General features: G+C 40.1%; 1 long non-coding RNA gene across 1 annotated transcript in view; it reads right to left on the reverse strand.

The window, feature by feature from the left end:
- Positions 1-1,001: 1,001 nt before the first annotated feature.
- The window catches only part of LOC122174002 (uncharacterized), a 49,472-nt gene continuing 23,852 nt past the window's right edge, over positions 1,002-26,621 (reverse strand). The window contains exon 3 of the long non-coding RNA XR_006175199.2: positions 1,002-3,370. This is a non-coding gene — a long non-coding RNA (uncharacterized LOC122174002). The remainder of the gene's footprint in view (positions 3,371-26,621) is intronic.

Below are 26,621 nucleotides of genomic sequence, written 5' to 3' on the forward strand. Positions count from 1 at the left end.
CTAGCTAACTACATGCCTGCTCCTGCCATCCCAGCACAAACAAATCTTCCCTTGGCTACAAGGGAGATTTGGGCTAAAAGCACCTAAGTGACTTAGAAGAACAAGTCCCATTTTGAAAGGAGATTTATGGTATGTCTACACTGCAGACAGACGCCCATGGCAGCTGACTCGGGGTTGTGGAGCTCAGGCTGCGGGGCTGTTTCATTGCAGTATAGACTTTTGGGTTCAGTCTGCAGCTTGGGCTCTAGGACCTTGTGAGATGGGAGGGTCCCAGAGCTCAAGTTGGAGCCCAAGTCCAGAAGTCTACACTGCAATGAAACAGCCATGAGCCCGAGGTTTTTTAATTGCAGTGTAGACATAAACCTAGGTATTGGGAGCCTAAATTACATTGATGTTAGGCTCCTTAGTGCCTAAATCACTGTTTCCTTTGTTAATGGGCTGCTAAGCCACTTGGGAACTTTTAAAAATGCAGCCCTTTGTCTGAAAGAGGGGTGGAGTCTCTGATCTTAAAGGGTATCCATAAGGGATCAGTGACTTGGTTCCGCTAAAATAAGCACTGGCTAGGAATCTCTGCTCAAAACTAAACTGTTCCTTTTTCACAGTTAAAAATGTTTGAGGGGTGTGTGTGTGTGCGTGCATGCCTCTCTACTCCTTCATTCCAGCCAGGTCTTGTGTACTGTAAGTCCCTACATGCTGTATACCATGCTGTGGCAACATAGCCAACACATGAAATTTCTACCTTGATTTCAAGATCTATGAAGTTGAGATAAATTGTGGATGAGCTTCAGTTACATGAGTGGCTGTTTTTACACTTATCTGACTTGGAGTGAGCCACCTCGCTTTGAAAACTGAAACTCCATTTCAAGGCCAATATAGCCTCTTCCCAAAAGGCTTAGTAGTGGTGATGCTGGCAAAGTCTTTTGGCTCTCCGATCTATTGCTTTCTTTTATTGATTAAGAAAATGGATTGTTATGAGGGATATGCATATATACTGTATACACGTGTGTGTGTGTATTTACCTATATATGTACATGAATATAGGTTCTTTCACAGAAATCTGATATGAAGACGTAATTAAAACAGCACAACAGTGTTTTTCTGAAGCTGAACTGCATTAAAGCAATCTTCATTTCATAATTTATTCTTGTTATTTGTAGCGGTTTAAACACTGGAAAGGAAAATATCTCTCAGCAGTGATAAAGCTTTCCAAATGTTTATTATCAACTCACAAAATACTTCTCATTCCTTTTTATGAAAGCTCTCTGCTAGATAGAATCCCCAGCACCCATCAGACAAAATACAATACTTAACCAGAGGCTTGAGATCACATGATAAAATGCCTGTCCTGGGAGTTTTATCTTTCAAAACTTAGAAATATTATTTTTATTGGCCTTCTTTCACTATCCCAAGGCTGCCTAATTCCTGTGTGTGTTGTACACTCTGTTCAGATGCCCTAAAAGAAGACCAAGCTGAGAACATTCATTTGGGAGCTTTGCCATTGACTTCTCTGAGAGCAGGAGCAGGGGTTTGATCAGAAAAATGCAAAGGAAACGCCTTATTTTGTGACAGAAAAAATAGTTACGCAAATACCTTCATTGCTATTCACAAAAGAGGGGGAAAGAGTATTGTTCACTCTGTCAGCTAGCTTTAGAATAATTAACACAAACAAAAGTTTGGAGATCAGAAAAAAAAATAGAACTCTCATGTTTGGGGGCGGATTACTCCTGAATGTATTGCTAATCTGGGTAATATGTTGTGATTTACTTTGGGGGCAAAAGGAATTAGGCTGAAGGAATTAAAGAGATTTGGCATGGATACCATAGTTGGTAGAGCTCCTAATGACATTACTTTAAAAAGGCTATCTTAATGCATAGCTTTACTTGAGTAAGTCCAGAGACTCTAATGAGCTCGTGAATTCTGTCTCCAGTAGAGTAAATGGTGCCAATTCGGAGTTGTGGGAATAACATTCACTGGACTCTGGCTAATTTAAATATTTTAGCTGTGCCCAAATTGGTATTTTGATTTTCACATTTCAGAAATCACAGGAAAACATTGTGGAACCTGAGTGGCTAGTCAGTTCTGTATTGGTGGTGATGCATAATTATTCCCAACAAAAATGAAACTAAATTTCCTGGATGAAGTTTTAATTTTCCTTTTTCAAAGGAAAGAGATTTTATGGAGGGTTTTTTTTTAAATGAATGTGGAGTTGAATGGAGAGTCTATTCCTTCTGTTCATATGATTTCAGATGCCTAAAGCCACAGGATATGAGGTGGGTTATTAGATATGCCTTTCCAAAGAGGAAATGGTAAGACAAAAAATGGCCTGCCTGAAGTTACAGTTTATAGATTAGAAAAAGGCACAAACAATTAAAACACGGAGACAGTTAGGGCAAATTACTTGCAATCAAGCTGCAGCTAAATGAGCTTCTTGATGAGGAAACCAAATTTATGTTGTTTAGAACCAGGAAGAAATGCTTTTTAAAAAAGTTGAAGGTGAGCAAAACGTTAGCATGATTGGATATAGATAGGTTGATGAGAGAAATTATAGATGCGATTAAACCTCTGGCCCTGCATTTTAAAAAATAATTAAGGACAGCATTCTTGTAAAATTCAATAGGTCCTTGCCTGGTATAAACTGGCACAGCTCCTTTCACGTCAATGGAGCTATATCAATTTACACCAGCTGAGGATTTGGCAACATATTTCTCTCTCTCTTTCTGCTTTTGTGTGGCTAGCAACCCCAATTATTAATTCTGACTTTAACAAAGCGAAATCTGGCAGTTTCAATCAAAACACACAATCTCCAAAAATCATTTGTTGAAAGAAAAGGGCATTTCTGGGAAGAGTGGAGGGGAACTCTTGCTATATTTAACACTATAATTAAATGTTTTGTTCCCTCCTCCCATAAAAATGTGAATTACCTTTTTGGCAGCTCTTTCAATAGATTTTGAAAAAGTATGTATATTCAGCAATGAAGGCAGAAAGTCACACAAAGCACTGAAGACATGTGAAAGCTTCAGTGTGAAACATCACATTTTCCTTTGTTGCCCTGTATACATTTTTGCATTCAGTGTAATATTCATCACGTTCACTGAATGCTGGGTATTGTCTACCTATATCGGTCTGAACGGATTGACTTTGAAGACTTTGTAATTTTGAAAAGGCATCAAGCAAAGCTATCCTTCATCCCCATTCTTGTTGCATTGGAATGTTAGGCATAACAAGGTAGACAAAAGCAAGGTATAATAGGGATTCTTATTGCCAGTCAGAAAGTACAAGTATATGTAGAAAGAGATAATATTCTTCTGACATTTTCCCTTATCTTGATTCCTCCTGTCCTTTCATGCATAAAGTTTTGCGTGAACAGAATCTGCAAAACAAAAATTAACAGCACACATCTGAAAGTGAAATGGACATAGAGGTAACTGATTTCTATGGGTCCCTCACGTGAGATAAAATAGTGAAGTGTATACATTTTGACAAAAGTTTCAAAGTGAGCATCCCAGCCATTTTTAGACCAGTAAATGAATCCTCAAAACTCCATTATGTTCTCTGCATTAAAGCAGTAAAGATTATCTATGTATTGTCTTTTAACAATCTTCATTACCTGACAAACATGCTTACTATTGAAAAGGGGACATTATGATACACTGGGCCAATTTATGAGGACGTTAGCGCTATGTGACATAGGAATAAATTCTTATCTATGTCCAAATGGCATATATTTTCTGTCAGTTTGACACCAGGCAAAATTCTCAACTTTGAAAATGCATGACAGATTTTGCAGACACACAATTCTCATTCTGTTGTGGAAACAGCAACATTCTGAGGGATGGACTGGTTAACCAATAGGTCTTTCCCATCAGCCCTGATTTGAATTTACATCCAATCTGATCTAGAGTTAGGTCTGAAAATCAGATCCTAATTTATTTAAAAGGGCAAGCCCTAGATACTAAAATGACTGGCCTGGTATAAATAATGGAGAGAGAAGAGTAAGCTGGACCAGGTAGAGCATTTTCTCCTTTTAGGGACTACCCTGGTGACAGTCTCAGAGCACGGCTGGTGGGAGGTCCCTGAAGAGAAAGAGTGGAGGTGGTTCCTTTGGAAGAGTGGAAGATACTGATGTCTGATTAATTGTATGCCTCAGGTCCCCTGAGTTTATAATCCGGAAGGTTTTTTACATCTTTCCAATCTTATAAATCTATTAAGCTTGTTTTAGTACATGGGGGGTTTATTGCATTGTTTACATGGCATACTAGTTGTTTTTTTGTTTTTTTTTGGTTTTTTGTAAGTGTGGCTAGGACTTCAGTCAGTACACTTAAATGTATAGTATTTACTTATGTTGCATGATACCCCCTTGTTCAAGATGTGGAGAGTGATGAGAAAAGGCTTAGGTTGTCTGGATGAATTAATTAATTCTACTGGCCCATAATCCTTTATTTATCCTTTTCAGTTTGGTGTGGGAATTACCAAGAGTTGAAAGATGTTGAGGGGAGATCTGCTTTTATTTTTCAGCAGCGTAATAAATGCAGCATCAACTGTTTTGAAGGATTGTAGGCTAGGTGTGGGGTTAGAAACTAAACTCATTTTCATCATTTGCAACTAGAACATTATTTTAAATTTCCCAGAGACAAAGGATTGTATGGTTAGACAGTTAAATAATGTGGAGAGCCGAATGGCTCAGAACTGCTGGAGAGAACATTTGATTTCTCTTTTATATAGTGGTCTGCTGAGAAAATACAGGAGACTTTGGTTAACAGAACTGCTGGGAGATATTAGGAGTCAAATATGAACTTAACAGGAATGGCGTAATAGCTCTGGGAATGAGGATCGTATTTGTTCTAAATGGAGGGAACTACTAGACTTCCCCTAGAGAACATTTTGATAGCTTGGTCAAAATGCTCCCTTCCACTCCAAAGCAGGGAGTTAACCCATAGAAAGCCTTGACAAACACAGCAAGGGACGAAAGGAAAGGTGCACGGTAGTATCTATCCCTCACTATCCCTTCGCCTCCTGCTCCAGCAGCTTGCACTGTATAGCTGTCTCCAATGTGCCGCAAGAACAATGTGAACTCATGAACTGGGACGGGGGTAAACATCCAGAGGAGAGTAGTGTCAGGGAGCATCTGCTCTATATAATATTCTCCCACGGGGAAGAGGGCAAATGTATATAGCAAATTGCCATGTAACTTAATAGAGAGGGCATCTGCATTAACTATCGGTCAACAACTTCCCAAGAAAAAGAGGGGAAAGACAGGAGGAAAAAAACCAGATTGGGCAAGAAAGGGGGAGTGGGAGAGTCACCAGAAGTAATACTGTTTGTCATCCAGTCATGGTGCCAGTGTCCAAGTAGGAAAGAATAAGAAGAGCACCGAGAGCAACCAGGTCTGTCAGGATCCCTACATTCTGCCACTGGTGCAGTTTAAGGCACAGTCAAGTCTGAATTGCTTTACAAATTCTGAAGGCATTTTATTGTATTTTATTTTATTTTCAAAAATCAGGTAAACTGAGGCTTGCTAGAGGTATTTACCCCCTAGGCATGGATGTGAGTATTTGAGAGCATTAATTCTTGAAAACAGATCAGATTTCTTTAATTGTACTTTATCATCATCTCTTCTCTTGCTATTGTTGAAACTGCTTAATTGAACCTACTTGAATGTGGGCTTTACCCAAGCAGGTTTTTATTACAATAGTAGTAATAGGTTGCACTTCCTCAACAGCATCTTCCCTCTGAGGACTTCAGAGTGCTTGCAATGGGCACAGGGTGGATTAGACAACCCAATAAGCCTTTCCAGATTTTATTACTCCACTTCAGATTGTAGACTGGGCCTTAATAAATCTTAAATTGCTGAAATATTTACACAAAATAGAAAAGTGGCTTAATATGAATTGTTTTCATTGGGGGCTTGGAGAGCAAAATGCAAAATTTGAATCTGGATTTTGAATCCCCAAAGTACAGAGTTATTCAGACCTAGGGAGTTGTTCAGCTCATTGTAGGAAACAAGGCTCAGTTATAGCAATCAAGTTTTGATTTTGAACCCTTTACAAAGTCTGGTGATATTTGGATCCAGGGTTTTAATTGTGCTCCATATATTTAGTCCTGCTCTCTCAGGAAATGCTTCCTATTCTCTATCAGATTTTGCCAGGCTTTGCTAAACAAAAGTAATTCATTTTCTCCTTGGTGAAACCCTCGCTCACTTCATGGCATGCACCATTCTCTAACATCACTGATGCATTAATCCTCTGGAGGTGTACGCATGTGTGTGAGAGAGAACTTGTTCAAGTTGTGTGTGTGTGTGGCTTTGAGAGAGAGGCTTTGTTTTCAGGTGCTTTTGTACATGTGTGTACGTGCTCAGACGTGTGTGTGTGTGTGTGTGTGAGAGAGAGAGTGGTTTTGTCTCTATGTGTTTGTTAGCGAGACTTAGGTGTATGCACATGCCTGTATAGCAGGGGGAGGAAGTTTTATAAGTTGATCTTTATGATAAGGATGGCTAGTTGATATTTGTCCACCCAAAAAGTAAGTTTTCCTTTTAATTTTGCAAGGATGGTTTAGCTCTAGGAATGCTCAACAATACAAAAATAACATGGTTCTTTGCCCACAGAAGTTTATAGTCTAGAAGCCATATGCAGAAGAATGGGCAATCTATAGACTGGGGATGACTTAGTGGATTTTCTTTTGTAACATATATTTTGTTAATAAAGATAAGTTAAAACCAATGCTGCGCAGAAAAGTGCCCAGCCTGGTTATTGGAGGCATTCATCACATATTTCTGGTGTCATTTTTAGCTAAGCTTTGCAATTCACCTTTAAATATCGAACAGGCTAGATCAAGCCCACCAAACATTTTCATTCAGTATATGGTACCGTGTGCTGTATTACCAGCATTTGTTCAGTTCCCAATAACACTGGAGAAGAGAACAGGAAAATGTCACCTCTGATACAGTCTTCATATACAAGTGTTGATTTGCTAAATTGTAGTTTTATAACTTTTACATAGCTTACTTAAAGTAAATATTTTTGCGTGGAAGGAGGGAACCTTTATACCCATTAATTTATGTTAATAGGATATTTCGTGACATGAGCGATGTTTCACAGATCATTATAATTGAAGGTTTCCATTAAATGTATTTATACGTCAAGTAGAAGCTGAATATTTACTTCAGATGGTGTCTGCTCTAAAACACCATCAAGATCATTATATTTATACAACAATTTGAATCCTAACTCCGTCTTGGCAGAATTATAGCAAAGTGCTTTATGACAGCATCAGAGAGCCACCTCTCTGCTGCACCAAGTTGGTATTGCATCTGACAACGCGCAAGTTAATAGCCCCTTAAATCTGTGGTGTTTGCATTTCCACTGTGATAACCATAAAAGATGCCTCCAGATTTAAGATCAGAGTTAGGATTTACCAGCTAGAGCTCATTGTCTTAACATGTCTTCACCAGTTCTATTACATCAAATGTGTGGGCCAATAGATCAATCCCTAGAATCAGCAAGACACTGAAGAATGTGCCTAACTTTAAGCACATGAGTAATTCTGTTGAAGTCAATACAGTTACCCATGTGGTTGACTACCTTGCTGAACTGGGGTCCAGATTCCACAGATGTAGGCTGTTGCAACCACCCATAGGACAGCCTGGGGGTCTAGAAATAATTTAGCATACTTCTTTTTTAGCACAATGTCAATGACAACTAAATGCAACCATGTAATCTATTATTTACTATAGGAAATGACTTTTCAGCTTCATTTACTGAGTTTTATGTTTCTGATGATGATGATGTTTTGATGTTTTTTTTTGCCACTTGCTGAAGTGTCCCAGTTTGTTTGTGTCTATCCTCCTTACTAAATAAGGTTTTTTTCCCCAGATTGTTGTAGACTACCTTAATGGTTGTATCCATATGGCTGAGTATGGTAAGGCTGTGAGGTTGTTAGATCTCAACAGGTGGACACAGGTATTCCTCAGAAGGTGCTTATTTTTTTCACCTTGCTAGTTGCTAATATTGCAGGCTGATGTGTCCCTCATTACTATTTCAGAGGTTGCACAAGAAGTGTGAAAGCATATTGCAGAAAGAAGAAGAAACGACAAAACAAAAGACATGTGCGTTTTTAAAGGCAGTATTCCGCAATTTAAAGAATACCTTCAAAGAGCTGAAGGTTTGGCTGTGTATAGACAACAGATCTGCCAAGAAAATCTAACACTCTTCTGAAGGAAAGCTGTAGTAGATAGTGCAGGACAAAATGTCAGAATCTCTTAAGAATCCAGATGAACTCTGGTTATTATACCTATGCTCAAAACCATTTGTAAATAGACTTACTCAGGGATGAGCACCCTTGTAAGCTGAAATGTTGTAAATATGCTATTCTCTCAAACAAAGTGCTAGGGTAAACACCTTTGAAATGCAAAAAAAGGCACCCCTACACACACAAGGCAAGCCCACCACAACCTCAACCCCCAACCACCAGGCAACTCCACACACACCCTTCAACAACCACTTGTAGTATCTAGGGAGATAACACATATAGATAAGATTGACAGCATCGCACATCTCTTCACTCTCATGTAACCCAAACCCTCTCTCAGACACACATGTGGTGCGCTTGCATGTTGGTGAGCAGACAGCTGCTGTATTTTCAACAGTTTTGATCTGTTATCACTTAAACTGCGGAAGTGGAACACTGCAACATCTTTAGCTGGACACAGAAACTTCTAACATTAGATACCCCATTGTATTGTGATAATAATGCAAATCTTTAGTCTCACATAATATAACCACCAGCAGATTAAATTATTTTGTCTGGCAAATCCATAATAAAACCACCAGGCTGGTCAAATACTGGCCAGGTGGTAAATCTACAGAGTGCACTATTCCTTTAAGGGACAGACTGAAGCCTACAACCAAAACAGTTTGGGTGTAATCAAGGAGGTTCTCGCCCTGCCCTAGGGCTGGTCTATTTAAACAGGAAAAGAAATATAAGTAGGGAGAGAGAGAAGATTAGAAGCCAGGCAGGATGGAATATCTCTCAGACTCCAGGAGATTAGCCTGACTGGGCCAAGAGACTTTTGTTTTGTTGATTAAAACTTTGGGAGCTCTGACCGGGGCCCTAAGGTAAAGTCATTACAAACTCTTATGCATCTTCCCTGAGACCTTGATACAGGACATTATTTGTTTCATTAATTTATTTTGGCTTCCTCTTTCTTGGATTTTTTACAATGCCTTCAGATTTTGGGGAGCAAAATAAACATGTTCAGCTGTCTACATTACTGCAGCAGATCTAGCCCAACTTTGTCATGGGCACATGGGATTGATTTTTGTAAGCCACAACCCTGTCTTCTTTTTGGACCTTGTTTACTGTAGAGTCAATGACCTTTAAAAAGATAAGACTGTAAGAGTCATCTCCTCCCATGCTTCGCTGTATTGTGTCAATGTTGCAGGAGGATGGGTGCCGATAGAATGGAGAGCGATAATCCCCATCTCAAAGGTGTGCTAATATTGGGTCGTATTCTCTGGTTGCAGGATGAATTACTCCCACTGAAGTCAATGGAAGGTACTCATATACTGTGCTGGGAGAGCCGAGCCCTTTGAGTTCGGATGCTAGGCTCTATTGTGGAAAGCCTACATGATAGGAAAATGGATGGGGAATATAACACAGAGGGAAATTTTCTGAACATATTATGCAAATATAGGAATGTGGAAGAATGAGTCCCTACTTTTGGCATTGGTGTTTACTGGTCTAAAGTGCAGTGGTATGTGGATCCTAGAAGCATGTTTAAAACTATATGAAATTGCATGTTTTGTTAAAAGTTAAAATGGCAGGTACAGATCCGAACTAGACCGTTGTGGGGTGTGTAGGGAGGCTGTTCGCTGAGCCCATCTTAAAGAATAATAGCACCATTCTGGGAAAGATGAGAGGGAGGAACAAATGAGAATATGGGGTGACAAATGGGCCATTCAGAGTGATTGCAGGACCTTTTTTCTTCATTGGGTGAGTGGCTTGACTGTTGGAGAAGCCCAATCCAAAGTCTTGTCTCAGGGCAAATCCAGATGTGGAAGAGTCTGTGTGGAAAGGAGAGCCTTGCTCAGTGGAGATAACTGTGACTGAAGAACCAAAAGTTATTGTGACAGGTTCAGTCTGAGTGCACTAGAGCTCTGTTCAGCTTCTCCAGGAAGTGTTTTTGTGCCTGAATAACCCTCCCTTCCATTCAGAGTGGAACACAAACTGTCGACGTGTAATGGGGAAGCTGCACTTTCCTGCATATTATCAAAGATGCCTTAAATAGCTCCCCTAAACTGCACAGAAGGTAATGGAGAAAGGGAGACTCAAAGAGAGCGAGAAGTTAGCTTTGAGTACCTCACCTCTACCCTGATTCCTAAGATCCACTACCTCCCTTCATGTTATTGTGGGGATTCTTGATCCAAATATCCATTACTTCACCTCCACCCTTTCTCCAAAGAACCATGACAATAGCACCATTGGGCATTTTTGTCTGAATAGGAGGTCTGGGAGAGCAATACTGAAATAGCAAGGAACTGCAGTAACTGAAGGGAACATACCTACTAAACAAAGCCCACTAACCAAACACCCTAGGCCAGAGTCCAGTATCATTTATATTAGTTTTTGCACTATTGTAATTCTGTTGACTTCAATAGATTTTTCTCAAATTTGAACTGTTGCAAGAGAGATCAGAATTGGGCTCACATTCATTGATGAATCAACTGGGGTTTTTAGGCCTATGAGGCTATGTGCTAACGATCAGTGAAGTCTGGCTTGCATCAATACCTACATTTTTCTCACCTTTTCTCCAGAGATGCTGGTAACAGAACTAAACACTATCACCAAGGGACCAAAGCATGCCCTTAGAAGTACCATTAATGTACCAGAATTGTGGTAATCCCACTGTGCAGGGATTCCCAGCTACCCATGTGCTACAGGACACTAGTACACTGCAGGAGGATGGTGCAGGGCCAGTGTATCTGCAGCAATACAAAAGTCTTGGCCTGACCTCCATCTCTAGGTGAGGATTGCAGCTACTATGAAAGCTATGTGTTCCCACAATGATGTTCCTCACACTGAAAGAAGGAATCCATCCCTATGATCCCTGCTCAGTGCTCATTAATGGCCTTATTCAAAGCCCAATGAAGTCAGTGGAAAGAATCCCATGGACTTCAAAGGGCTTTGAGTCAGGAATTTGTTTTGCACTTGGGTGCAGTACTGGACCTGTATATAGTACCAGTGTGACTTTAAGGAAGACCCACTCATTCTTAAAAGATAAAAACAACCAAACCAATATTTTTAACTTGATACATTTTATGATTACAATTATTGTGGGCTAGGGAAGATGGGGCTGCGGTTGCTGAGAGGTACAAAGGTCTGAAGACAATTTTCAGAGAAAGACTACTTTTTCCACCTACAGTTCATAACAGATTAGATAGCTCTAACAGAGTATTTGTAAGCTTTTAGACTGTTTTGAGTGAGGGAACGTAAGGATTAGTCTCTGAGTGAGTGGAAACTGTATAAACATTTAATTACAGTAAAAATATACACAATAAACGAGTCTATTTTATTTTATTTTATTTTATTTTTTGTTCAGCCAAATATACTAGAGAGCCCTAAAGGGAAAATATATTTTAGTACTTTACAGTTACAACTGCAATTTATGTTTGTCTACTGTCTTTCATATAAGAAGTAGCATATCATAAAACACTTTACAGTCTGTTTATCAATACAATAAACCAAGAATATTGCTCAATTTACTTTATTAGAAGTTGCTGAGAGATACACAAATAAAACAAGCTCGGTTTGCTGGTATTTTTGTTGACCAAGGAAACATTGGGAGAAATAAGTAGAGTTTAGTTTTCTAAGGAAGGATTTGGGGTTGGGAGTCAGAAAGAAGAAAGGACTAAACTGGAGATGGGACTCAGAACCCAAGATGCAGCACAGTGGTTGAATTTCAAAGTGCACAGAAGAATCTCAAGGAAGCACACACTTCCAAATAAAAACATGATAATGTTGTTTGTTCTACCAATCTTACTGTAAGATACTACACAAAGTGAATGTATGTGGCAAAAACTGAAAATGAATTGTTTTTCTTCTCAACATTTGCTGGGGTTGGGTTCATTAAACGTTTTTTGTGAGACTGCAGCAATTTTGAGGGGAAACATTTTTACTCAAAACCAGGGGTGTGCAAAGCTTCAACCTGGAGTATCCATGTAAAAATGAGTGCTGCAAACAGAAGTAAACAGAAACTAATTTAGTGGAATACAGAGGGATCTGCCTGTCTCTGTACGTATTTATAAAATACCAGTCACTGCAGCACTGAAGACAACCAGTAAGATATCTAAGGGTTTGTCTACACTGCCTCACAGGATTACATTTATGCGAACTAGGTGTGATGGGTTCGGTCACAGAGACTGTCACTTGATGAGCTGGGATACCACTGAGAACAACTCTCCTGCCAGAACAGGTAATACAGGGTAAATTCATAAATTGTCCACCCTCTATAACACTGATAGAGAGATATGCACAGCTGTTTGCTCCCCCAAGTATTAATCACTTACTCTGGGTTTATTAATAAACAACAGTGATTTTATTAACTATAAAAAGTAGGATGTAAGTGATTTCAAGTAATAACAGACAGAACAAAGTAAGTCACCAAGCAACCTATAGCAAAAACACGCAAATCTAAGTCTAATACATTAAGAAACTGATTACAGGTAATATCTCAAAAATTGCCATAAAATTTCAACAACCATATTCTACTTGACTAAGGGAGGTTCCAGCGATGCAAAGATATATATGCAAAGGAAAGAGAGATGAAGAATTTAGCAAAAATGTGGACTTCAAGGCCATAGATCATCTAACTGTGTGATGATAAATACCTAAGTTTAATTATGAAGATGAGTGAATTTAGTTCTGTAGATCAGGAATCTTAGGATTCTAGGGCCAAGTTAGGACTGATTTTTTTGTTTTAATTTCTTAAGACACTTCCATTAGATTTAGTGGTGATCAACTCAGTAACAATAGCTTTGTGCTATAACTTCCAGAAAAGATAATATCCCTGTAACATTGCAAGAGATGGAAGACTGGGCTGAGTTCTATTTGGGTTTGTTAGCCAATTAATTGAATTATTTGTGAGGAATTGTTATCTCTGGAGCAGTTACTTCTAGAAGCAAAACTGTTGCTTTAATTCTTCCTTAGCCATTCCCTTCTTAAAAGGCTGTCCTACATGAGTGTAACTCCATTGACTCCTGAATTACACCAACATACATGATTTCATGCCCAGTGTACTAAGTGTGTGAGCAAAACTGAACTTCTGCTGGTAACTCCAATATCGGAGTAGTGCCTAATTCCTGTCCTGCTGATTTCTGATTTCTCAGAGCTGAACCTCTTAAAACAAACATTCATTTTCAATGTGTGATGGAAAATTGCATTTGTCAATGCATGATGGAAAATTGAAGGTTGTGGCATTCTTCTCTGGAATAAAAATTCAAAAAGAGTGTTCCATGCACTGATTAGAGAGCTAATGGCTTTGTCAGAGGGATGACGTATGTTCTATTTGGTATCCAAAATGATGTTCTGGTTAAGTCAGGAGTTCGGTGTTCAATTCCCAATGCACCCACTTTCCACTTACTTTGCATAGGTGTAAAAGTCTGGGAGGTTTCTTGATTCAAACAAAGGCTCACATAATGTAAGTTAGAGAGGTCAATATACTGGTTTTAGTGTTTCTGGATTTGGGGGGAAAGAACAAGTTTGAGTACCAGAAATTGATTTCACCCATGGAGTAGCCTACTCTAGGACCGTCCAGAATGAAAAGAAAATGGTGCAACAAATCAAGCACTGGACCAAGAATTAAATTAATAATAAAAAGACATTCTAAGAAAACCGTTACAAAAGAAGGCCAACATCAATCGAACATAAAAGACTGATTAAAGAAAAAAGAGTTTAATATACCATCAAAGAAGAACAATTCTTCCATTAAAGAAAATACCATCAAAGAAAGAAATGAGAGATTAACACAGAGACAGAATGACACCCTAGTAGCAAGGTGGGGGAAATCTACAACAAAAGGTAAAGGCTGAAGTATGCTGGGGTTTCATTCAGATATGTCTCTGTGTGTGGCACTTGGGAGTAACAATATTTTGCTTTGAAATTTGCATAAAAATAAAATCTTAATCACAATAGAAGAAGAATGAAAGGCACACAAGAAGGAAAAGGAACATCGAACAGAGAAAGAAAAAGGGCAACATCAATGGCAAATGAAGGAGGGGAAAAGATACCAGAAACAGAGAGAGTGGAACATTTAATGAAGACATAACACAACAAAGAGAATGCTAATGAGCAAACTGCAGAAGTGTAGCATACTCTCTGGAAAAACACCAGACAAAGAAAAGGAAAGGACACAATGCAAAACAAAGGGGAAAGGAGGATGGGGAGGAAAAGAATACATCACCAGAAACTTAACAGTGATGAAAACAACATATGTAAAAACTGTGTGAGATGGTTTTCTGAAGAAAATGTAAACAATCTCTACTGTACATCTGACAGATATATCTGTTTGGATTTACACATCCTTTTCAGATGTGATTTAAATGGTATGGTAATAACAATATAATGTATTTAAATCAATAAAAATGCTCATCTGATGCATTGTCCATGCATTTAGAAACCTCAACTATTTAACAGACCTCCCCAGGAAGAAAATAATTTAGAAGACCTTCCAACCTCAGAAACAAATCACTCCCACTCACCTACTTCTCATCATTCCCATGCTGGCTCCACAAGAGAGACTGGGAAAACATTTGTAACCCTTCTGCCAGGTAGAGCCAGCAGCAACCAGGGCCGGGTTCAATATCTAGAGGTTCTCTTTCAACAATACAACACAGAATCGGCTTAAGCCCCCACCCAGTAACTTAGGAAAATTACACACCACTCCTGGGCACCTCTGAGAGGCCATACTTTCCTACTCGCAAGCGTAGAGTCTGAGTGTAGAAAAGACATTTTTAATGAAAGGAGGGAAGTCACCTGACATTAATTAGGGGAAATGCCACAAGCAGGATTCATAATCATAAAACTGTGAGCAGGACAGTGAGTGGGACAGTGTCTTCTGCCTCATCTTCTTGAGTTCTACAACCAAAAGTTCCTTTTCTGTGCCCCTCTTTGCTCCCTCACCATATCCCACTCATAGTGGTTGTCCTTGGTCAGTGAGGATCTAGGGTTCAGAGGTGCATCTGCGTGAGTTCACCTCCCACCCAGGGTGGAGGGCAGCCTGCTTTCTCCTCCATCTGAGCACTTGCTCTGGCTGGCTGCCTTGCCAGCTGCTCGTTCCGCTTGCCACCTCGCCAGCCTCTTGTTTGCTGGTCGACTGTCAGTCACCTTCTACTGCCACCTGCCTCTCTGCTGTGACTTTACACATCAGTCTCTTAGTGATTTTCAGCTCTTTGCAGGCTGGGCAGAAACACTACCCCACCACAAGTGATTTCAGCTCTCATTTGAGCACTTTAACATAACTAAAAGGTTCATAATTAAACCAATTTAGCTCTATCTTTGAACAGTGGGGAGGAAGAGGTTAAACCAGATCAGGGACCCTTAGGGAGAGTCCACACCTCCTGGTTTGGACACCTGTCCCCACCCCTCTGACTCTCACAAGGGTCTGGCATTCGAGCCCCTGGCTTAGCAAGTTCCCTCAAGTGAGGGTGACCCCCTCAATCGGGAAAAGCCCAGCACAGTTCTGCTCCCTTTTAGTCATACAATGAAGATAACAACATTGATAACATTTCACTACACCTGCATTCAATACTAAAGTGATTTGTAACCCAACACCAGCCAAAGCTGATCACTTGGAGCTACACAACTCCTGTCTGCTAGATGCCTATGGAGAGTAGATGTGTTCATGTAAATACAGTTTGCTCCTGAAGTCTCTCCCCTTCCCAAACTAGCTGTTAGGGGAGAGTTCATTCATACCCTGCTTACACATGTAATCCTTGCTGAGTGTACTGAAGGATAAAAGATTGCCACTAGCTTCCTTCTGATCAAACCAAAGAGCTGTTAGCTGAAGCACCTCAGTGGATCCCAAGAATGGTGTTATCACATGGGAGAGGTGGTTTTAAGGTAGTCTGGATGAAATCTATTTAAATTGGGCTCAGTAGGTCAAACTCAACACCTTAAAGGTGAAAGGGAGAAAATAAGTTTATACCCTTTGTATGTATTTTTATGATATATATAAAGAAGCCCTGAATTTGTTGTTGTTGTTGTTATTTAAAATATATTTTGCTTATCATTAAACTTCACCTGGAAATTAGATAGTAGCCAGTACACATCAGAGTAATGTGCTTCCTCTGAGGAATACCTCTGAGGAAACATTTTGTCTTCAGTTTCTGAATCACATAAAGGTGTAGCCCCAGCTAAAGCACTTTATAACAATCCAATCTGGAGGTGACAAAAATGTGAAGGGCTGTGGTGAGGACAGCAATCTAAGAGATGCAAATTTCCATCAACAAATTTAAAACTGCTAAGATAGGTTTTTTTACAAAACACATCATTAACCCCTGGAACTCATTGCCACATGATATCAGAGAGATGAAGAAAGTAGGATCCAAAAAAGTAGGCCTGTATATGGATAATAAAAACAACCAGCTACATTAGCTAGGGTAGGGTATACCCTCATTCTCCCATAGATAAGACTGCCTGGGTTAATAAACAAACTCTCCCTTAATGGCAGGTTATTCCATAACTGTCTACTATTTCACCTTCCTCTGAAACAACTGGCACTGACCACTGTCAGAGGCAGGTATACTGTATTACATGAGCCACTTGTCTAATCTAGTCTGTCAATACCTATATGACTCTTCAAGAAGTACACACGATAAGCAGCACTCTTGGCTGCCACTGTTTGCCTGGACATCCAAAACATGCCATATGTTATCAGCCTGAGTGACATTAACAGGCATTAACCATTGCCACAAATAGATACACACACAATGGGGGTGTAGATATAAATTTAAAGCCTCTGGACTCAGTAGGCAAGAATGACAGTTCCCTACTGAAAACTTTGTAATTAGACAATTATGGAGAACACAAGGAATTCACTTGCGTTCATGGAAAAATAGTCACCTATATTACAATTGGAAAAGATATTCAGAGATCATCTAGTACATCTATATTTTGCAAAGTTTCTGACATTGTTTTTTACCAGAATGATCTGAGCAGTTATTCCTCGGGGTGAGTTGCAGCAGTAGGATAAAGCTATTGTTACAAACTCCCACTCCTTCCTACAAGTGTAAGCACAAAATTTCATTTTCTTTGTTTACCTTTATCAGCTTTCTTTCTTAATTCACTCAGTTGCATGGTCCCTCAGAATAGTCTTTAGCTGGTTTTCAAAAATAAGCCTCATCAAAAGTGAATATTTACAAATCTAGTAGATATATTAATTTTCTTTTAAAAAGTTAAGCATGAGGAGAAAAACATTCTTAAAGTTAAAGAAATTAGAGTAATGGAATCAGGCTTGGCTAGAATTGAAAATATTATGTGGAGACACAGCAGAAGACAAACAGACAATAGGATGCCAAAGAATATAATGCAAATACAACCAAGGTCAGTCTGACCTGGAGGCTGACCACTGACCAGCTCATGGGACATCATATGACCAAGCTGGGTGTAATGGAGGACCAAGCCATGGATAGGAATGATCGGCAATGCTGTAGGGCTCCCTGTGTCTACAGAGATGTTCTGCGATGAAAAGAAGAAACAAATAATATTGTTCGTTTACTGAAGAAGGGCACTCCTGTGAACTGTTGTCTCCGTATTTGTAAAGCCCTCTGAAATTCTTTGAAAAGTATTAGTTTGAAGCATTTTATTATTCATCCCTTCTACTGTCGCCTTCAGAGTAAGTTTGGGTGAGACCCACAAAGGTATTTAGTCTCCTAACTTCCATTGAAATTAGATGCCTAAATATCTTTGACTCTTTATCTATTTTATTTTCTATTTACCTGGTAAGCTCAAGCTTCATTGACAGCTCCCCTTGTGTCCATTTGTCTGGAATTGAGGAGTTGTCCTGGCAGAAAAGAATTCTAAGTTGCACTAGCTGTCAAGAAATTCAAAGGTGTTGTAACCTAGAAGCCCACTGAGCTGCTGAATGTTTAGAGAGAGAGAGCTGTGTGGAGGCTAGGATCAAAGCTGGAGGTCATGTCTGCGATAATGAGAGGAAGGAGCAAAAGACTGAACTTCATTGGAACTGCCAGTGCCTGCTAGGGCTGCCCACTTTCATTCTGTCTGACTTCCCACCATGAGAGGTCTCAGAGCTCCTTCTTGAGCTACTGGGGCTCTTTTATTTGCTCTGACCCCTCACCATTAGAACTACTAGGGCTCTTTTGTGAACTGCTGAGTCTCCGTCGTGGCATCACTCCAATCGTGGCTCCAGCAGAGCTTTTCTCATTAAATGCCTTTTTGTTTCCATAAAAGAGCCTGAGAGAGGAGAGTTATTTCATATTTTACTTCTTCAAATTATGTGAGTTTCAAAATTATGTTTTTAAGAGCACTGCAAGCTTTAACTTGTGATCTCCTAGCTTTGCGAGCGGTCGCTAAGAGAATTCAAAAGAAAAACAAATGGAAAACACATCTGCTTTTCTCTAGACGTCTGTACCAAAAGAAAGAGCACTAGCTTAAGCCAGGCTATGGCTAGTATGGAAAAACAGTGCTGAGTCTCCTAGGGCACCTGCTTTAACAGCCACTCTGTTTCCCTTTCAATGCAGACCAGTCTCAGACATTAAGTTCTTTATACATCCCCACCAACCCTGACCCAAAGGCCTCACCTACCAAGGAGAATAGAAAATTCAGTCTTCATGCCATTCAATCTTTTTAGTCTCGTGCTCAGACTACTAATGCTGACATGGGTATCTGTTCCCTCAGAACAGGACTGAAACCAATGATTCACTTCACATAATCCACGAAACAGCATCAACTTTTTTGTCATATTTAAACTGGTCACTTGGAAATGATCCCATGACCAATTCTCTATGACATCCAAGTCCTATGCCCATTTTAAACCTATACATCTGCTTCAGGCTGAAATTCTTTGGTAGTTAATAGGCAAGGTTTTCTCTTATTACAGCAGCACCAGTTAAAGGTGAATGTGGGCACAAAGAAAGCCAAGTTAATCTTATAGGCTGGTTAAAGTGGTAGACATTTTAAAAGAATGGTAAACTGGAATCTAGGGAGGGATGTGTTTGCTGCAGTTCTGTTAGCAAAATTCCTCTGATGAAGATGCCAGTATACCACCATCCAAGCACAGCCTACTTTGGCATGACATTCCCCCTCTCAGAGCAGCATTTTCCCTTTAGGGAAGGCGTCGATTCTGAGAGCGATAATAATAATGAGGGTATTTCTATCTGATTCAAGCACAAAGAGACGTCTGTATGTTTTTGTACCGAATGTGCGATGGGTCAATGACAAGAGGTGAAAGCTAAGTGGGAGCTGTGTAGAGACCACCCCAGTGCCAGCCTCACTCAGGATCTTTTAAGAGCTATCTGATCAGGGCAGGTTTCAGCTGTTCTCGCTTCAGAGGAGAGAGAGCGATGTGGAAACCACTGAGCCACTAAGGGTAGGTCTATACTTACTTCCGGGTCCGGTGGTAAGCAATCGATCTTCTGGGATCGATCCCGGAAGTGCTCGCCGTCAACGCCGGTACTCCTGCTCCACGAGAGGAGTACGCGGAGTCAACGGGGGAGCCTGCCTGCCGCGTCTGGACCCGCGGTAAGTTCGAACTAAGGTACTTCGACTTCAGCTACGAAGTTGCGTATCTTAGTTCGAAGTGGGGGGTTAGTGTGGACCAGGCCTTAGTCCCCATGGGTTTAAGGGTTTCCAGTGATTGGCTTCAACCTCTTCAGGCTAGTTTTAACAATGATGCTTAAAGTGGGCTCTTGTGACCTGAAGAGTCATCAGGTGTAAAGCAAGGGGAAAGATTTAATTACAGAGAACAGAGAATCTTTGTTCTAATGCCTTTAACACTATCACTTTCTGTGCAGCTGCTTTACACATAATAACAGCTTAGTTTTCACTACCAATATATTTTTGAAGGCAATATCCTCCTGTCACCACATACATGGGGCTGGTTTCATTCATTTAAAGTAATAATTTCTCAGTCAGTCTTAGGAGCTCCGTCCTATGTCATTCCGTATAATAGTCTCTAATATATTCCCCCCCTTTTATTAGTGAGATCACCTCAGTCAGTAACTGTCCATGGAACAGAACTGCAAATGATGCAAGCAGAAGGAAATGGATTCTGTTCTCTCTGTCAGTATGATGTGGTTTGTGATTCTGCACAATTGATTATGCTGACCTGCAGTGACTAGACAAAATACTTAGTGATAACACTGAGTATTTTAGGGGAATATGGGAGATATAAAGAAGTGAGTAGGTAATTTTGTTTCCTTCGAAGATGAGAAGACCTACAGTCAGGAGTGCTGGAACAATGTGTATAGTGGGGGTGCTGAGAGCCATTGAACCAAACTGTAAACCCTGTATATGATGGGAACCACTTCAAGCCAGGAGGTGCAGCAGCACTTCCATCATCCCTAGTTCCAGCACCTATGCCTACAGTTACTCATCTTTATGCATATAGTTTACAACAAGGAACCAGGTTGCTCAGAGCACTGGCGATGGGCTATGGAGCATTTTGTTTCTAGATCACTGGGCTGAATTTGTCTCAGTTTCATAGTCACCAGAAATTGATCCTGTTGGCATATTGGCCTGTTTGAAGAGAGTTTGTGGTTGAACACCAGGTCTACACTAGAAACATTTGCTGGGATAGTCCTGTCCGATACTGGGGTGATTCTCTGTCATTTCTATACTGGCAAAAGACCTAGTGTACAGACAGTTAGACTGGCAAAAAAGTGGTTTTGTTGGTATAGCTTATTTCATTTGGGGAACCAGTGTAAGCTATACCAGCAAAAACTTTTGCTAATATAAGCCGCATCTAAAATAGGTGGGTTTGCTAATATGACAATCTGGCCATTTGCTAAACTAGGTCTGAGTCCAGTTTCCAGAGGGATTTGTTTACACTAGAAAAATAAGTCTCACAACTGGCACTGACTGACTCCCTGGTTGACAGTAGCTGAAATCCTGGCACCCTCAGTCAGTGGCAGTTTGCCATTGTCTTCAGCTCAGGCTGGTATTTCACCCAATGTTTGCAGAAAGATCAAGGGCTCAAATGATGAAGACTGAACTACCTTCTCATCCCTCTTGGTTTCCCCTTCAGATCAGGGATGAGGTACATTGGTGACACAGCATGTCTGTGTGTGGCACTATCTATGTTGTGTCTCTGTGTGATTAAACAAAGGTCTTGGGAGCTGTCAATGGTCCATTTGTCAGGATAACTAAATTCGCTTTGAAGCAAGTCAGACACAAATTCTACATGCCAAGAGTAGAACTCAGAATGCAGTGTTAAGATATTTGCTTGAGTGGGAGTGAAGGGCAGAATTTTCAGTCACAGGTGTGGTTGTCTTGTGATGTTTTAAATTAATTTGAATCCCTAACATGCCTAACCATTACTCATAATCTATATCTGCTACTACCAGGCTCAAAGTTTCCTCACTTAGTAAGAAGATAAACAAAGATGTTTGCTTTTTATCCTTTCTTTTAATGTTTTAATGTAATTGTTACCTTTAGTCCCAATGTAACTCCAAAGTTTCTCTTCACTTACAGCAAACTTATTGCTGGGAATGGACCCATTGCAAGGGACCCACCATGCATCCACTACAGAAGTTTGAACAAAGCAGGCTAATAAATATACAATCCTTTCACACTCCATCAATGAGAAAAAATGATCCCCCAAAGAAGCAGAAGGTTAATTCTATTTGAAATTCCCCTAGCTAAGAATTTGATCTCAGTAGATAGGAAGACTGAATCACCAGAGCAGATGGATTGATACTTTAAACCCCAGAACACTGGGATTATAATATCACTGATTTAAAAAAAAAAAAAAAAAAAAAGAAGAAGAAACCCTCCCTTCTAGTTTTGAATAATTTTCTGTCAACAGAAACGTATAACAAGGTATAACATGCGGCTGTGGGAACTCATGTGTGAATCTGAAGTATTAAAATTAAAAATAACTTGAGAACAGGACTCTTAAACTTAGCTTCTCCTCCATGTCCCAGAAGAAAATGTCTAAACAGCCACAGAGCAGATGTCCAAAGTTGCATGTATCTTGTGAATTCCAAACCTAAGCAGTTCAATAGCAGCAGGATTTATCCACCTCTGGAAATAGATGATCAGTACATTTTGGCTACATTTTTTCCTGAGATTATAGATTTAAAAAAATTGTCTGGTGTTTGACAAGGTGTTCTGCATTCTTCCTGATAACAGCTTCAGGCAAATGCATCTGTCACATGGACTGAGACACATTTTTTGGTTTTGTCTTAAGTGAAATATGATGCCAATATGGTGGCAAAGTGTCAAGTCCTCTGATACTCTTTCTTTCAAATCCTGTTAGTTTGGAACAGGTGCCTTGAGTTTCAGCAGGTGATTTGAATGAGAAATATGTAGGTCAGATGGTGCTTGCAATCATGGTGGCTTTATGACAAAAGCCAATAATTAAATTGCCCAGACACAAGCAAAATAATTACAAAAACATTCAAGAACCAGACCCCAAAGTGCTTTGCAGACCAGGCATGTACCGTAGGTTCAGTATGTGTCCGTATATATATTAATTTATATAGTGCCAGCATCTTGAATGATCCTGAAGCACTTTGTAAACTATACACTCATAAGACAACTGGCTGGTGCCCAGCACATTATATAAAAGAGGAGTCTGACCAGGCTACTGGGACAAATCCCTACACTTTGGGGGAAAAAAAACCAAAAACGGAATGGGATATTTATGTTCCAATGTTCAGCCAAGGTGAAATATTAGTAGTTGGGTGGCAAATCAGGCTGCCAGGTGTTTGACTGTAAACAATTGTGCCTGCAATTAATTTAAACAAATGCTGACAAAAACTGTGCTCACCACAAAGGAAGTGAGGCATTTGATAGTTGACTCTTAACATACACACACATCGTACAGGATCTCAAATTTAAAAAAGATTATTCACGCCTGTACATACACGCACCAGTAAACTTTATGAAAATTAGTTGTGCCTATATAACAAGGATGAAAGGCTGAATCTCATAATGGTGGGATTTGACACCTGAATTCCAAAGAATCTAGGTATTTCTAAAGCTGATGCTTAGAACATTAAGTCATCTGATTCCTATGTTTAGATAGAGATCTCTGTATTTCAGTATCTATGTAGATCTTTCTGCCTACACAGATACACATACACACACTCACTTGCTCTCAGACCCAGAATTAAAAACTATTCCATAACTCTAAAAGTTTCCACACACACAAAATCACCCCCGGTCAAAGTGCAAACATGGAAAATTCCAGACAGCAAAGATTATTTTTTTCTTCAGAAAATGATCAGCATTTGAAAATGGAGGGTGATAATGAATGTTCTGATGTAGGCTTTGCTATAGCAGGCAGCTCTGATAGAGTTAATTTCAGTCATTACTGAAATGTAGCATCCCCAGCGTAAACAAGCAGACCTATCCCAATACCTGAGTGACAAACCCTAAAATTCCTAGATTTAAAATTCTGGCATTTTAAAATGAAAAAGAGGTTATTCACACCAAATGTTTGAAATGTGCAGCCTTAACCCAGAATTCTGCTGGGGTCAGGGGTTCAGGCCCCTCTACAGCAGAGGAGATAGGGAAGCCAGCTGCTATAGGAGCAGTAATTAAAATGAATTGAACCAGGAGGGGGAGCTGCCACCACAGCAGCACCACCCACAGAGCTTTCAGGAGATGAGCTGTGTTTCTTCTCCCCTCTGCTCCCTTATTTTAACCCCTGGTCTTGAATGAGTCCACTGAAAATATCCTTCACAATAGAACTTCTCTAGTTGCTGTCAGTAGATAGGGTGAATGAAGGTGTACGAGGCCCACTGACAATGTGGTCAGACTGTTCCTGTTGGAATCAGGTTGCCAAGATCTGAACACTCACAATTGGGGCCAAATTTTCAAAAGATTCCTGCTTATATGTAGACATCTAAATAAGTGGCCAGATTTTTTCTTCTACGAGTATATTGGTTGCTGAGCTATTTTGAAAATCTGGCCACAAATGTCGCAGTGGTTGGTCCTGGGCACTCCTGAAAAACTGGCCACTTAGCTCAGAGGCAAATGTGGCCCGGATTGGGGGTGGTGATGAGGAGCCCTTTTGAAAATTCACCCAATGTGTTCCAGTGGGGGGTTGGTGCACAGTGGTCTCCTGGCACTGAAGGGAGTGCAGGAACAGGGAGGGTGTCCTGAAAAGCAGATGAGCTCAACAGTGAAAATGTGGGCATCCTGGGAAAGGTGAGTGGAGGGAAATAAGCAGCAGGTTGTGTTTTCGGATGCTGAATTTTGAATGGAATGCTGAGTTCAGTTCTGGGCACTACATTACCAGAAAGATAAGCAAATTAGTGGGAATTTGGTGAAAAGCAACAAATATAATCAGTGAGCTGAAGGGCCTGGCTTACGAGGAAAGATTAAAAGGGCTAAATATGTACAGCTTGGCTAAACGGTGACTAAGAAGAGTCTACACTCTCTGAACATTTGTAAACATGAAGGAATGAACAGAATTATTTAGTGTGATACACCCAAGTATGATGAAGATGAAGTTTTAAAAGAGGAACATTTACCCAAATATTAGGTAAAAGCTTTCTGAAGATGAGCTGTGAAATAGTCTCCCAGGGGAACTTGTAGATGTGCCATTGCTTAGGAGTTTTAAAAGCAGTTTAGAACAAAATTTTGGAAAGTGTTCTGTAGGCGCCAATTCTGCACTGGCCTCCAGAGGGAGGGATTGGATGATCTAATAAGTCTTATTATCCATAGCTTATGATATGATTGACCAAGTTGGAATTTAACATAATAGGCTTTTTATAGCTAAGCTCTTGCTCCAAAGCTTGTTGAAGTAAAAGGCCCTTGAACACAGTAATATTTCTGTTTGGGATATCAGATTGCTAGATTTTATAACAAACCCTGGAACAATGTAGAGGCACTATTCCTGGCTCTGCCACCGACCTGCTGTGACCTTGGGCAAGTTATTTCACCTCTCGTGGCCTGTTTAAATTGTGAACTCAGACCCTTTGTCTTGTCTGTATAAATTGTAAGTTCTTTGGGACAGGGACTATCTTTCTGTGTGTACAGATACTGCCTAATACAATGAGGTTCCATTTGAGATTGAGGACCCTTAGGGTCTGTAGTAAAAATAGTAATAGGAATGGACCATTTGACAACACACAGATGGCATAGGAAGGTTGCCGAGGGATACAATGCAGATCACTGCAAGTAGCAGGATTGAAGGCCATTTTTAGAGGTGTGTCCATGCCTCTTTCCCTTTATTGGCTTCTTTATCCTTCCATCTAGTGGCATTCATTAACTCCAGTGAACTCCCAGTGCCATGCTATAGCCAAAAGGGCCAATGTGATCCTTGGATGTGTAAACACGAATCTCAAGGAAGAGTAGAGAGGTTATTTTTCCTCTCTGTCTGGCTCTGGTACATCTGCTACTGGAATACTGTGTTCAGTCTGGTATTCACAATTTAAGAAGGGTGTTGATACATTGGAGAAGGTTCAGAGAAAAGCCAGGAGAATGATTAAAGGATTAGAAAACATGCCTTATAGTCAGAGACTCAAGGAGCTCAATCTGTTTAGTTTAACAAAGAGAAGGTGAAAGGGTGAATTTATTACAGGCTAAAAGTACCTATAAAGGGAATAAATATTTAATAATGGGCTCTTCAGTCTAGCAGAGAAAGGTATAACATGATCCAATGGCTGGAAGCTGAAGCTAGACAAATTCAGACTGGAAATAAGGTGTACATTTTTAACAGTGAGGATAATTAACCATTGGAAGAATTTACCAGGGGTTGTGGGGGATTCTCCATTACTGATCATTTTTAAATCAAGATTGGATGTTTTTCTAAAAGCTATGCTCTAGGAATTGTTTTTGGGGAGTTCTATGGCCTGTGTTATACAGAGGGTGGTCTAGATGATCACAGTGGTCTCTTCTGGCCTTGGAACCTATGAATGACATCACATGGGGAATAGACAGGGGTGGCATGATCACAGGTCTGGGGTTAAGAATGTGTAAATTCTAGTAATGGCTCTGGTGCTGACTCTTTGTTTTCTTAGGCAAATCCGACAGAACCTTGTAATAAAATCAGGCTGCCTCCTCTGTAAAATGACAATAATATATCTCCCCTGTATGCCAGCACCATTGGGAGGCAAAGTGATTTGAAGTTGAACAGGCCTATATTAAGTATCAAGTAGGGATGAGCCCTAGCTACAGAATCCATATTCATATTTGGATCCAGATCTCAAGGCCTCTCAAGTCTAGAGCTGTTTTGGATCTGGGATTTTGGCCCATGAGAGAAATGGTGAAATTTGGATCCAGATTCCAGTCGCTTTCCCACCAAAGTTTGTGGCATTTAGGATCCAGGGTTTGGGTTTTGGCCCATCTTTAAATATTATTAGTATTAGCTACTATAGATTGCAAGTAGTAAGCAGTCAAGTCAGTCTTTGTTCTTGTTAAATTCAACCATGGTGGTTTTG

The sequence above is a fragment of the Chrysemys picta genome, chromosome 1 (genome assembly GCF_011386835.1).
Source record: "Chrysemys picta bellii isolate R12L10 chromosome 1, ASM1138683v2, whole genome shotgun sequence".
Classification (NCBI taxonomy): Eukaryota; Metazoa; Chordata; order Testudines; family Emydidae; genus Chrysemys; species Chrysemys picta.